Source organism: Meleagris gallopavo, chromosome 4 (genome assembly GCF_905368555.1).
Source record: "Meleagris gallopavo chromosome 4, MGAL_WU_HG_1.1, whole genome shotgun sequence".
NCBI classification, from domain to species: domain Eukaryota; kingdom Metazoa; phylum Chordata; class Aves; order Galliformes; family Phasianidae; genus Meleagris; species Meleagris gallopavo.
The window spans coordinates 9964211-9976578 of record NC_139407.1 but is presented as its reverse complement, the minus strand read 5'-3'; the positions used below and the strand labels follow the sequence as shown (position 1 = coordinate 9976578).

The 12368-nt window shown below is 36.0% G+C and overlaps 1 long non-coding RNA gene across 1 annotated transcript in view; it reads left to right on the top strand.

The window, feature by feature from the left end:
* Positions 1-5272: 5272 nt before the first annotated feature.
* The window catches only part of LOC104910533 (uncharacterized), an 85040-nt gene continuing 77944 nt past the window's right edge, over positions 5273-12368 (top strand). The window contains exons 1-2 of the long non-coding RNA XR_014882826.1: positions 5273-8780; positions 9799-11900. This is a non-coding gene — a long non-coding RNA (uncharacterized LOC104910533). The remainder of the gene's footprint in view (positions 8781-9798; positions 11901-12368) is intronic.

Here is a 12368-nt window from a genome sequence, read left to right as displayed (position 1 = left end):
AGAACAATTTTCTGGCAAAAAAAAAGTCAGCGTTAGATGTATTTTTGACAAAATGTATTTTGTTTGACAATTTGAACCAGATCTAAAGTTTCAAATATCACCTAAGGTACACTCAGACTGACCTGTCTGCAAGCCTTCAGCTTGTTCTTGTCAACCTTTTAAAAAAAAAAAAAAAAAAACGCTAGACTGCAAATGTTCCTTTACATGCATGTTTGTCTGTGGTGTTCTCTGTGACCCATTTGCTGTTCGTGTGTACCAATAACTGCAGTAGCTTCAGCTTTGAGTCATGTTCTTGACACTGAAGAAAGAAGGAAATCACATCTGTGTAGGAAGCAGAGGCTGTCTGCTGAGACCATAAGCCTTTGGAGGCCAGGCCAAACCCATCCTGAATACATGAACGCAGCTTTACACTTCACCTGGGTTCTCAGAAAAGTTGGAACTGATTCACATCACTTCACTTCTTCCTCTCACACTTCAGTTCTGCTTCTGTGGTCACTTGCTTACTCAATCAACCAACCAACACTTAATCATATCCTCTTTTTACTGTTCTGAAATGGCAAAATACTCGAAGAGGCATTCTGTTTGTCCTCTAACTTTACTCAAACGCTTTCTTTTTCCATAAAATATTTTGCTTCTTTCTCCATCAGACAGGCCATGGGATAAAATAGGACTGACCTTTTATTCTTCTAAGTACAAAATACCCTTTTACTTCCAATATGGTCTTTCTCGTTTTCATAATTACAACCTTTCCACATAGTTATTTTAAAAACAGCACAAAAGGCAACATTTTCTTCATTCACTTGTTTCACTAAATGCTCATTTCAACAAATTATGGTAAAGATGTTTGTAACCAATACCCTTAAATGGTGACTGAGCTGTGCATAGGTAACAGAAGCAAGTAAATTAGCTACCAGTTAGGGGAAGAGAACCTTAATCCTCAGTAAAGGATTGAGATAACTGGCATTTAACTCAGAATCTATAAGAAAAAGCATCTACAGAAAATTAGGTTAGGTTTAATGGACATCAATTAAATCAGTATAAAATTTTATTTTTAAAGCCTGTCTGAAATTTATTTCCTTGGGTGTGTACAGTAACTGAATTGATGTGATCGCCATTCGGTTCAAGAAGCGAAAAGGATAATGGAGGAGGAGGGTAAGAAAATCAACAGAAGACTCCTCAGAAAATAGGCTTGTAATGAACTCATTGTGGAAACTGACTGAGGAACTGAGGGAGAGATCAATGTTTCAGGTTTGTACAACAGTTGAGGAAATATGAGCAAGCTCAGTGGTGAGGAATGAAAAGCAACAGATATCACTTGAGGATTGGATTTGTTTGTGCTGGGCCCACTAATATCGGTGGCAAAGTTCCCACTGGGATCATAAAATCCCAAGTGCTTGCATTGTTGTTTCATTTTTGTGGAAATCAATGAGATATGAAAAAGGCAAAAAAGAGTTTGAGTATTTGTGATCTTGAAGAAGTCTAATAAGATTGTAATCTGACTACAGTATAACTTTACACAAAAGATATTAAATTCCCTGTGTGAAACAAATCTGATTTTTCTCTGTGTACATTTTGAAGAATGGATGGCCTTTATTTCACTAAGAATGCTTCTTCTAATACTAAGTGTAAGAGCAAGGAGTGCAAAAACTTTTTGCAGATGCTAGTGTGTTGATAGGACTAGCAGGATTCCTTTTCGTTTGATTTTGTCCTTCTTTAGGACAGGAATGTGTGCTATTAACTTTTTCATAATGCGTTTCTTTTTATCTGCCAAACATGAAAAGCATGAAGTGTAAGTGATGATGTTTGGTTATTTTAAACACAGCTCCTAGATATTAACCACTGAATGAAAGCTGAAAGGGGCAGTAACTTGTATGAGAAATAACATTTTCCTCATAGGTGTTGACTGGGGCTTGGCATTACCAAAAATTCATTCCTTTGTGATAGTGAAGTATTACTTCTTCAATAAAAATAATTCAGGTGAGATATTCAGTCATCTTATGTTAATATATCCAGAAAGAAAATCACAGTACTCAGTATCAGTTACTCACCGATCTTTGTAAATTGCTGGGACTGCAATCTCTTCAGCAGGCATTCCTACCTACTGTGTTGTATTTGTATAATGCATAGTGCAATATGACTCCACTTGTTGTCTTTCCAGGGATATGTCAATACAAAGCGGGTAACATCATTGTGATTGTTCTGTCGTATTTCTTTCTTCTTGTAAATGGTTTTGTCATAATTCACAAAACTACAAGACTCAGAATTATCACTGCCTTAGTCATAATGACATAATAACTGCCTTAGCAGAAATGACTGCAACAAGAAACATGATTCTTTGTTCTGAAAGGTAGCTCTCTGAAAAAAACCCAGTTTAAGACCTTTGAAAGGCCATTTACTATTTATAGTTGATGTAACTCTTTGGCAGGTATTAGAATCTTAAAATAGAGGATAGTAATGTATAACATTTATATCACCTTAGTGAGCAAGAGGAGTTGTGTGCATTAGTAGACCAGGTAATGAACCATTAGTTCTACTGATAGAAAGTTATTGTGGAATCCTGGACACAGATATATTTGAAATAAGACTGCTAAAAAAATAGAGAAACATCATCGCTATAAATCATTAATTCTAAAATCATTATTTCATAATTATAATAGCAAATAGAATGTAATGGCTATTAAATACATTTCCCTACTTAATTTTTCTTCTTTGTACCAGGGGGAGGAATTTCATAGGATACTGTGATGAAATCAAGACTCAGACCATGATTTGTAGACATTCAGACTTAGACTCCCAAGTTTTAAGATTTGACTGTGAACCACATTCCCACTATTTGATCTTTTGCACATAATCTGGATTTTTTTAAATCATTCTCGTAAATGCATAAAGCGTATCACATTTTAAATATTCTAAGTACTGTAGAGACATGGTTGCTAATTATATCTTCTTCATTTCCACACAAAAATAATGATTCCTTATTCCTCGCTGTCATTTTTTTTTTTCCCCTCCAGTGAACTATAATCTGTATGGATTGTAAGAATTTGTAGGGCATCCCAAGTCACATGTCAGATTAACTCCTGCTTCACGTTTGACAAAGTCTCTCTGTCTATCCTGAAACTGTTCTTGAACAGTCTTGGGAATGGCACGTGAGAGCAGACTGTATGAGCTGGAGGCATGATAGCAAGATTTACAGCTGAACAGCTAGGAAACAAGGTCAATGAGAATTAGGGGGAAAAAAAAGAATTTAACCCACTCACCCCCCTGAAACCAGCCTCTCTAAGTTCTCTGTTAACTGTTTTCTTGCAGTAGTCTTGATCCTAATTAAATGGTAAAACTAAAGAAATCTTAAATTATCATAAATGGAATCGAATCAAATGTTTTCTTCAATCTTAGGAGGTGCTTTAGTAGCTCAGAATTGCTAGGAAAGAAGTTTGATAGTGTTGAGTGTTTGAAAGTGAGAGAGGAGATCAACTGAGATTAAAAAGATCATTCAGTGAAATACAGAAACGTCCTTTCTGAAGTGAATGATGTTAGTTCATCTTTAAGCCAGTAGAGAAAAGCACAATGCGGTGATAAAATCTGCAGGAAAGAGACTTGGCAGTGATGTTGAGGAATATGCTTCTGCTGTCATGTAGACTTTTGTCTTGGGTCGCAGCCTTTGGCACTTCTGCTACTTATGTGTTAACTCAATTTCTAACTTGAGTTTGGAAACATTCATCTGATTTCCTAATTAGCAAGACAGGAAAAACAGTCTAAGAGGTTGGATGTAGCCTGACTCTTTGTAACTCTTAGCTCAGACTCAGATACAAACTCAACTATCAACAAAAAGAATAGCCAGGAAAATCCAAGGTAGAGATCTTTGATGGCTATCAAACCAATAAGTGAATAGCAAAGCCTGGGCTTAGGCCTTAAGAATCATTTATCTGTTTTTATGATTGTTAATGATTTTTCATGTTCCTTCTTTACACCTGATGAAGCAAGTATGACATCTGTCGTTGTCTGTCTTACATGAACTCCCTATGATAACGTGCTCACTCTAATAATAGCAGCACTTGTATGCACACTTGCCTTCAAGGCCTGAAATGTGATACAGCTGCTATAAAATTTCTATGCTCTACTGCTTTTCAACAGTCAGCCTCTACCAAGATAAAAGGAGAAGAGTTAACAATATTTCTGGATGAAAGCAGCATCTTGTGTATAGATACATCTTGCCCAAGCAAGGATATATCGTTATTTGTCTACAGTGTAAGTCTATACGGTGCTGCAAACTGCCCATTTAGCTTCTCTCTAAGATGGCAAAGATGAACTACTATGATCTGAACAACCCATCTGTACCTCATTTGCTGTGCTTTGAGGGTCAACCTATGTGAAGATAAGGAAGGGAATGGCAGCCTGTGCATGTAGTCTTAGTCCAAAGCAGATGTTTTTTTTCTACCTTTACATCTGCCTCAGGTCTGCCAGAAAATCAGCAGAAAGCTTCGTTCTCTGGGATCCCAAGAATTGTTCAGGTTCTGCTTTTGATCCTATCCTATCTGTAACCCATCAAGAGTCTTATCTTTGCCCTTCTTTTTGGGGGGAAGCTGATGGGAAGGAGAGGGAAGGATTTTGATGCGAAGTTAAGAAAATGCTTTTTAAGGGATGGAAGAGGGGTGGGTTACGTATCTTGGATGGAGTGGGAGGCATGAGGTGTCCTTAAGAGGACAGTAAGGGCAGTGGAGAGAGAAAAACATGCCAGAACAGGAAAAGGCTTAAGAAAAGGGAAGGGAAAAATCCTTGTCACTCTCTGCTGTTTTTAAAGTGCCCTTCAGGCCCAGGGCCTCTACCTCCATTTTTACTTACTGTCTTTCCTTGTATCTGACTGCATGCTCCCTGTCCTACTCAGTTAAATCTGAGTGCTCTTTTCACTTCTTCCTGCCTTTTCTGTCATCTATTTCCCCATGTAATGTCTTCCACCCTGCAAAGTACAACCCTTTTTCTGCTTCAGAACAGCAGTGTTTTGTAGCTATGTATCTGTGAGTCTCCTCAGCTGTGAGATAGTTCAATAGCTGAAGTGGGGGATCATCATTTGGTGATATGCATGGGAATTAATACACTGCAAACTTCTTTCCTGCTATAAGGAACGTCTTAAAAGGAGAAAAGAAGGGTTACAAGGTGACCTCAGTTAGCAAATAATTGCTGCAGTAGTGAAAGAAACTAGTAGACTTTGCTTTAATGCTGAAACTATAAACAGGGATCATGAAAAAACACTTAAGTTCTGCAAAAAGCTGTCCATTCCATCATGAAGGTAAGGGTTTTTCTTGTTTGCTGAACAATAAATATGTCTTTATTGGAGTGTGATTGGAATGTAATTTTACAACGAAATATACTCTAGTAATTTCAAGTGCAGCTCATTCAAAGGAAAGAACTTGCAGAAAGGAAGCATCCTTAGGTATTACCCTAGAGGAAACTCCTTCCAGTGCCCAGCGAGAGGGACATACCCAAGGTAAAATATTCAGTTATGAGATCAATTGTTAGTTGGTTACGTTCCACTAGTGAACAACTTGGAATTACAGATCAGACTGTCATTGATTCCTATGCTGTGTTTTAATGTGCAGTGAGCTATTTTCTCTGTACTGTTCAGTTTTGCTTAATTGCCCATACCGTTGTTAAGTACGAAAGAGAGTCATGGGATTTTGGATTGAATCTGGAAAGAGTACACACAGCAATTAAATGCAAATTTTCTAATCAGTCTTTACATTTAATATGTTGTAGTCTTCTATCAAAACATTAATCCAGGTATGACCATTTAAACCAGAAAATCTGTATACAGGCTTCTATTGACCATCTAGCAGATGTTCACCCTACTTAATATGCAAAAGATATAATGTGAAACATTAGTTCCCTTTAAAATTGCTCCCTAAGATGGAGAACAACCATCATATATAAACACATACTGTCATGTCTGCAGTCATAATAGTTTCAGCAGGCTGAGGTAAAGAATATTATTTGCTGAAGGAATTATGACAAATTTTATGCAAATTATAGCTAATTGTTTTCCTGTCCTGCATGAGGAGAATTAGTTCTTGGTGGTTGTATCAGAACAAAATCAGGAAACCATTCACTGGTAGCTCTGATTATTTCATAGCCAGTCTATGTCCCAGAGACACAGCCTAACCCAGAAGACTTAACATATACATAGAATTTAAGAGAACTCTTGAAAAGCCTAAACCCTAACTGAAAGAAATCCATGAAGAGAGAATATAAAGGAGGTGATAATAAAAAAAAGTCATGTACAAAATGCAAGAAAATAACATTTATTTCTAGTCTCATTTAAGATACAACTAGTATACTTTTTTTTTTTTAATTTAACCCAAAATCTTGTAGGATTTCCTATTGGAAATCTATTTAATTGTTAACAGCAGGGAAATGTATAGTGAAGTTATAGAAATTCTGGCCTAAGATTTACAATAATCTTTTGTATTAGAATATATTTTGAGAAAATTTTCAGAGTGGGGTTTTTTTGAAAATTTTCAGATTGATTAAAAAATGGAGTAAAAAGTTCCCTCAAATTTGTATGTATTTTATACTACTCAGCTCTCTGACTTAAGACGAAGGAAGCTTTCAGGTCCTTCCATTAAGGAAAAAAGCCTCAAGTGTATGGTGGTTTCTACCATTATTTTTGTATAGCAAGAATGAGTCAGTAAAACTCTTTGTAGAAACATAGCTGAAGGTATGTATCAGTTAGAAATTAAACAGTCTTAATCAATTCTGATATAGCTAAGATTTTTAATGTTGAGTTGATTTTGCAGGGTTAATTTGCAGAGCCATTTCAGACTTGCTTTATGTTGGTAATTTGTTTAGATAGTGAAAGTTGAAAATTACAGTAATTTTTCTATAATACTGAAGAAAAACACTAGATTTCCCTGAAGTCCCAAGAAAGCTTGAGAGTGTAATGCATGTACTGTCTGCACTGGTACCCCCACACAGAATTATTCTAGAACAGAAGAAAGATGGAAACTACTTTATTACACTTCTTTTGGTGTTCATTTCCAACTTTGCACAAGACATCAGTTGTCTTACAGTAAAGCTGTAACTTGTTTAAAAGCTTGTTTCTAAAGTTGAAATAAGTTTTTCTATTATGAACTGTTTACAACTCTGCCTAGAATCAGAAAAGATCTAATCAGAATCTTAAGCATGAATAGATTTCTGAGCTCTCTTGGATGTGTTTGAGTTGCAGCAACAGCTGTGAGTGAATATTTATTGAAGTAAACATGTTTTCGTAGCAGAAATGTCCAGCTGTACTGTTCAAATTCCAGCATAAGTCCCAGAGTCCTCAATATTCTGAAGAAACTGGTCTGGAAGACTTTCTGGCAGCTAGGATCTAAGGAGTTAAAAACCTTTTTTAAGTGAGCATTATTTTGCTTTTTGTGATGATCAAATATTTTTGTCAGACTTTTTTTTTTTTTTTGCCCCCTCCCTCTCCCAACTAAATAATTGTAAAATTTATTTCATATAACAGTACTTATAATTGATTTATTTGATACATAATAGTTTATTAACAGGAAACCTTCATGCAGAATTAGGTTTGCCTAGACATATGACTGTACCCTTCTGGAATGGCTGGTTCAGCAAAGCTCATATTGGTGACCAAAAATGCACAGATAACCTTAAGCATTACATCTTTCACAAGATAAAAATTGGATTGCAAGCACTGAAGCTGTATTCACTGTCTCAGTGGTAGCTACTGAGAAGGTTGGAGAACTTAATTAAAGCAGTTTGGCAGAGAGAAAATGACATGGTCTGGAAAGACTATGCTGTGCTAGAATAGAGTGAATATTTTTCTTGCATGGGGATGAACGTGGGAGGAAAGGAATGGACACGTATTTCGCAAGTCCAGTGCTGTTTCAGCTGCAGAACCTATGATGGTCTTCCTATTGGAAGTAGTTAAGGTGAAAATGAGTGATCTCTGTATGTTTAATCAGAGGAAAATAAAGTGTAAGATCCTTAACTAGAAGAGGACTGTAAAATAAGTGCATACAGCACGGTTTTTTCCATGAAGAAAAAAAAAAAAATAAAAAATTGACCATTGGAAGGGCAAAGGCATATCTTCTTTTAAGTCATTCATAAACAAGCGAATTCATGGCATAGGTTGCTGTTAAAAGCAGTGTCTGGGTGCATATACTCCTTAATTCATACTCCCTGCTTCTCAGAAGCTCGAGGTTTGTTATCTCAGCATTCATGGACATGATATTCAGCCAAGGAAATGGCTCTTTACTGTTCTTTTATTTCTGAATTTCTTGGGGTTTTGTCAGTGGTGGCGGTGATGTTGGTTTTAGAGTACCTTTAGTTGTTAGAGATTGCAGTTACCAACATGGTTTGCAGTTGAAATGCTACACATATATAGGCAGGAAGACAGAAGGCTTCGGTTTCAACATATGGTACAACTTGTTATAAATGAATGGGCTTTTTGGTCGTTATTTGTAGACTTGGAAGGACGTAGCTAAAAGTTTAGAGAGAGGAGTCAAAAGTATGTGTGTCTAAGTTATAAATCTCATCAGCTTTTCATGATGTTTCCGATGCACGTCTGTTATTACAAATGGACTCCGATAAAGTGATTGAGGATGAAGGCACACGCATCAGTTCATTTCTTTGCTCCACAAGATGATATTCTAAAGATTTTGCCCCATACCTTGGACTCGTGACATTTCTTCAAATGCTTCCCTCCACATTAAACATCTATCTGAGACTTCAAAGCCATTACCCAGTTGTTAATTTCTGAAAAATCTGATTCAGACTCAGAGGTAAGAAACCAGGATAGTTCTTCATTTGTACGCTAGATAAGCTTATTTATCCTCTGTTATCTCTCAAGAAATTTCCCAGAAATCCACTTGACTTCTGTTTATGTTCTAACTTCATTCCTTTTGCTAGAAGTTTTTCACTTTTGGAACTAGTGGCTTTGCCTATCCTATGGTACAGATGACTCAGTCATTTGAGCAGATATTTTCTTCTATATTGTTTTCATATATTTTCTATATTTTTAGAAATCCAAATGATTCCTAACCAGCTTGTTTTGTAAATGAAGATATCACCTCTAATAACAACATTCAGAAAAGGGCAAGGTATCAGTAGGTTTAATGTATTAAAGCTTAAGTTGTTGGCTATTGGTCTAAGTAAGCCTTTTGACAAGAAGATGATAATTTTCTCCAGCATATGTAGGTTTTGGAGGAAAATAGCTGAAAAAGAACAGTTTAGAGAGGCTATTATTTTTATTGCAAAATACTTGAATTAACCCTTTTCCTCATAAGCTGGAGTATTACTCCAAAGTAATACTCCAAAGAGAGTAGTATCAAAATTCGTTTCTTTGCCTCTAGAGAAGCTCTTTGCATACTTCTTTGCATATTTCATTGTGTCTTTAAACTTTTGCCATATGGAAAGTGGATCTTCACGTATGTTCCTAACAGTGCTTTTTCTCACATAGCTATACAAACTAACATAGATAACCTGAAATTTCTACACAGCGCACACCAGCTACTTCATTGTAGGTAAAGAATCCACTTTTCAGAGTTACATTTTTCTAAGAACAGGAGAGGTAGCTGCTATTCAGAATTTGCCTTTTTCCACTACCATTCATGCTCCTGGCTTTCAAAAAGATCTCATTTCCAAATTGAACAAACATCAGCAATCACTTACATGGACCCCTCAAAAGGAAATTTGAATGGAGATTCATACTGTCACTCAGATCAAATAAGGAGTCACCTGTTTCTGCAAGGGAAAACCAGACCATCAGTCACATAACTGCAGCTATCCTTCCTTTTGCAGGCTCTTGAGATGAATTCCCATGGCTACTGTCAGGTGAACCCATTACAAGCTTCTCACTGAGGGCATCTTGCCCATTGAAACAGCATCACCTTGGTTAAAGAAGGAACAAATGAACCAATGTCTCTGGGTAATGATTATTTATTACAGATGTATGCATCCGTGTAGCTAAGTATCTAAGGAAGGGCCAGCTAGGAGGAAAATGCTTACTTCAGGTATCAGAAGAGAATATTCCTTCAGAGGACTCAGCAGTGAATACATCATAACACTAGCTTAATTAAATCACTGTATAATCTTAGAAATTGAACTGACTACTTAAAAGTTGTGTGGAAACTGTCAGATGCTACTTCTAAGGACCAAATGTATACTGTGGAAATGAAATTGATAAGATATGCCATATCCTGAATTTACAGAAAATGGCAAGACATTGCAGAAACTGAAATCTATTGATCACACTGTGTAGATGAACAGCTAAAAAGAAAATCTGGGCGACACAAATTATTGGTTGAATTCTCTTTTATGTTTTAAGAAGCTAATAATTATTATATAAATGTGAGGACTTTCAGACATTGCCTAAGATATCTGCAGAGGACCTGACCAACAGGAACTCAAATATTCAGATGTACAGGAAGTGATATTCTATTGATGAGAAACTAATATTTGTGTTCAGTTCAGAGTCCAAGAAACCAAAGCAACAGAGGATGACAGGTACAAAATTTCTTGTCTGTGCTAGTGCTACTTGCATTATCCTGTTAAAATATATACACAAAAATATGGAATTGAATACTAGGTCAAGATGCAGAAATATAGAAGATATAAATTATTGCAAAGTAGGTCAATAACACAGAATTATGTGCTCTAGAACTTTTGCAGAAGAGCATTATTCTTCCCTTGTCATGTCAAAAGGTAGAGTTATTTTTCTTTCCAAACCTAGAACTGCACTGCTGCAAATCACTTTTTCCTAAACAAAGTTGGATTAATTGGAGATAATACAGTATTAATCTTTTTCTTATAATTTACCAGGAAGCTGGAAAACATTAGGTCCTAAATGCCACGTACATGATAAGAACTTGTGCAGAGGAAATATGTCCTTCTTCCTGGGAATGTTTACTTGGAAAGAAGACACCATAGATTCGGTTTTACTGTTCTGCTTTCAGTTGCAACAAGCCAGATCAGATGCATGCATGTCCTAGTTGTATAGAATATGTTTCTCTGGGTTGTGTATAAATTTCCCAACCAAAAAACAAAGAAACAAAACAAAGAAGAAAACAAAAACCAACCAGCCAAACAAAAAACCCCACCAACCTAAGGTGGTCTTTATTCCATTCATTATATTGATTGTATAATTTTTTTTTTTTTTGCTATCATAGCATTTCTAACACAGTAAAACTTCCAGCTGGCAGCTTAGTTCTTAGAAAAAGGAAAGCCTCTGGAGAAATACTGAAGAATTGAATTAGCAAATGGTATTTTTAAATTCTGGAATATCTGAACATACAGAGGTGAAGTGAAATAAAGAGACTTGTCCTGTGCTGACCAGAAAGTGACTAACAGCATGTCACAGACTTAATGGTAGTATTTCAGAAAGGCAAGTTCATAATGTTTAACTTAATAAGTGATTTACAAAAACTGAATAATATTGTTTGTCCCATCATAAATACTGCTGGACAGTATCTCAAGCTTCCTCAAAACTAAAAATAAGAAAAATCCCTTAATGTCTTTGATTCCATACCACAGTTGTTACCAGACATTACTTTGCCTATTAATGTGACATCAGGTTGTATGAAATCACATTAAATGCATGTCATTGTTTTAAGGAACAATTTAAAACACAGAACCAGATTATTTCAGCCGAACTGTATAATGAACACTTTCTTCCTTGCTGTGCCAAATGATTTGAAGGTTCCTTCTGTACTACCTCTGCCAGTGTTTAATCCTAATATTGATGTGCTTATGAATTTACTTATTAGTTACTTTACAAGTTGCCCGGAAGGTGGTGGAGAAAGTTGCCTCAAAGTGCTGGAGATTGACTTTTGGGAGTAACTCAACAATAAGGGAGTAACAAGCAGTGTATTTGTTGCCTTAATGAGATTCAGACTTAGTTTCTGGTAAGTGTACAGTTGAGTGACTTGGCCATTTATCAAATGAAGATGGGGAATTGGAGGATAGAACTGCTTATAGTGGAGATTGGTTGATATGATGTGGTTATGAATCAGAAAATAAGTTGTTAACATAGAAGGAGCTGAAGGCAGAATATTCAACATTTCAGAGCAATGAATGACAGGTGACTTTGCATTCAGTCTTCTTATATGGACACCATAAAATGTAATTATCATGGTTTGTAATAACTTGTCAAAAAAGTGATTCCTTCCTTGAAAGTCCTTATCTCAATACGAGACCAAAGTTACAGACTGCTACACAAGAAGGGTTTCTACCACTTAAAAAAAAAAAAAATTAATCAAGTGTGGAAGAGACTTGGTCATCTTCTGAATGCAGATTATGAAATTTATGCTCCTCCACTTTGGTTAGAGTTGGATTAAAATTTTTGGTAGTTGCTGAAGAAACTGTAGTAATTG